Source organism: Elephantulus edwardii, unplaced genomic scaffold (assembly GCF_000299155.1).
Source record: "Elephantulus edwardii isolate Elephantulus edwardi_28Jun2011 unplaced genomic scaffold, EleEdw1.0 scaffold00077, whole genome shotgun sequence".
Classification (NCBI taxonomy): Eukaryota; Metazoa; Chordata; class Mammalia; order Macroscelidea; family Macroscelididae; genus Elephantulus; species Elephantulus edwardii.
The window spans coordinates 2,427,951-2,430,213 of NW_006399827.1; the positions used below are offsets into that span (position 1 = coordinate 2,427,951).

The 2,263-nt window shown below is 48.6% G+C and overlaps 1 pseudogene; it reads left to right on the forward strand.

Annotated features, from left to right (window-relative positions):
• Positions 1 to 1,328: 1,328 nt before the first annotated feature.
• LOC102863654 lies at positions 1,329 to 1,905 on the forward strand (annotated as a pseudogene).
• Positions 1,906 to 2,263: the final 358 nt, after the last annotated feature.

A 2,263-nucleotide genomic window follows, 5' to 3' on the forward strand; every position in this document is an offset into this window, starting at 1 on the left:
TTCCCTTCCCTTCCCTTCCCTTCCCTTCCCTTCCCTTCTCTTCTCTTTTCTTTCTTTCTTTCCTCTCTCTTTCTCTCTTCGTTCTTTCTTTCACAGGGTAGAGAGTGTGGATCAGCTTAGAGGTAAAACCAGCATTTGGATTCTCTGTCCCCTCCAGACAAAATGAGTCCTGTGCACTTTATGACTTTAGAAGAGTGTTGTTTTCCTCCCACAGGGCTTAACCATGTTAACTAGTTAGTGTAAAGCTTGATTAAACTCGCCAAGGTAATCCCTAAAATGCTGGGCGAAGGGCCCTTGAAGTGCCTGGAGCAGGCTGGGAGGGGGCGGGCTGGTGATGAGGTAAGGTTGTTGTTACAACCTCATTTTCACTTTGCATTGTCTCAAAAGTGAAATTCACTGCAGTGGTTCTGGCAAAACACTTCCAGGGGAGAACGCAAAGCCACCTCCCTCACCTCCTCGAGGATTTGAGTCACAGCCGATGAGCCTTTAAAATGTAACAAGAGGCATCACAATGATCATGCCAGGGGGGTAAGAAAACGCTGGCAGACCTGCCCGTGTGTTCAGGCTCTGGCCCAGGAGGAAAGGCAGCTGTGGGTTAGACTAAATGTTTATGGCTCAGGCTTCTTCAAGAGCAAGAACGTTTACTTCTGAGGTAGTCCTATTGTCCTGTCTGAGATTTAAATATTCTTCTTCTAAATATTTTGACAGAGAGGCAAACCTTGGGGCGCTTGTACTCCTGGGGACTGTGGGCAGGGCTGTGGTTGAATATGTGGGTTTGGTGAGGTGTCTGACTGTCCCTCAGAGCAATTGTTCTTCACCCTTGGCCACCAAGGTGTTCCTTAAGGCTCTCATTCCTACCAAAGTGACCCTCAGGTGTGATTTGTTCCTGGGAAGTCCATTCTGACTCATGGTGACCAGAACCCACACAAAGGAGGACTGTGCCCCATAGAATTTGCAAGGCTTCGACACCACATTGCCAGGACTGTCTTCCAAATGACCTCTGGGTGGGTTTGAACTGGCAAACTCTAGGCTAATATATTTGAGGCCCTAACTGGTGGCTCCACCCAGACCCTCCTGACACTAAGTTAGCCACTGAGAAGCAGGATTTCAGACAGTCATAGCCCATCTGAGGCAAGTATCTTCCGGGCAGAGCGATCTGAGGCCTCCTAAAGTCTTCACAGTTCTGCGGAATAGATGGGCCGATATTAAGAAAGAGAACATCTCAAGATCAATTCACGAGTCTGTCTGTTACGAGGGTGACCTGCAAAATAAAACTCTTTTTAAAGGGGCATTTTAGGAAGTTGAAATCTCTCTCCCTGTTCTTCATCATGGTGCAGGATCAAGGCAAAAAAGAGAACCCCAAGTGGGAGCTTCGCACAAGCTCTGCCTCAGCATCTGTATAGGCGAGAGCAGAGATAGACTGACCCAGGCAGCCAGGGTGTTGGAGCAGCTCACAGGTCAGACTCCCATGTTCTCCAAAGCTAGATACACTGTCAGATACTTTGGCACTAGGGGAAATGGAAAAAAATTGCTGTTCACTGCACAATCTGAGGGGCCAAGGCAGAAGAAATCTTGCAGAAAGGTCTAAAGGTGTGAGAACGTAAGTTAGGAAAAAATAACTTCTCAGATACTGGAAACTTTGGTTTTGGTATCCAGGAGCACATTGATCTGAGGGTCAAATATGACCCCAGCATTGGTATCTACGGCCTGGACTTCTATGTGGTGCCGGAGATGCCAGGTTTCCGCCTCGCAGATAAGAAGTACAGGACAGGCTGCTCTGGGGCCAAACACAGAATCAGCAAAGAGGAGGCCGTGTGCTCCTTCCAGCAGATGTATGATGGGAACATCTTTCCTGGCAAAGAAATTCCCATTTCTATCCAAAAGGCCAAGAAAATGTTTCCATGAAGCGTAAAAACAAACAAACAAACAAAAGGCTATTTTGACCAAAATGGAGGCTTTACTATTTAGCTCCTCCGGACAGCAATGGTTTGGCTGTGCTGAACCAGAGATAGCTGTCGGTGTCCCCGCATCCACAGCAGCCTGAATCCTTATGAGTTAGAAGCTCTACATCTTGAGGTCAGCCGCCTTTGGCAGCAGAGGCACGCGAAGGCAGGGTAGAGGGCGGGGTGGCTGGCTCTACCCCAGAAAGCTGCAGCTTGGGGTGGGGACACAGGGGAGCAGTTGAATGATCCCAGCTCCGTGTGGAGAGGTGGCAGTTGCTGAAACTTGCCCTACTATACTGCTATACTCAGCCCCTACTCTT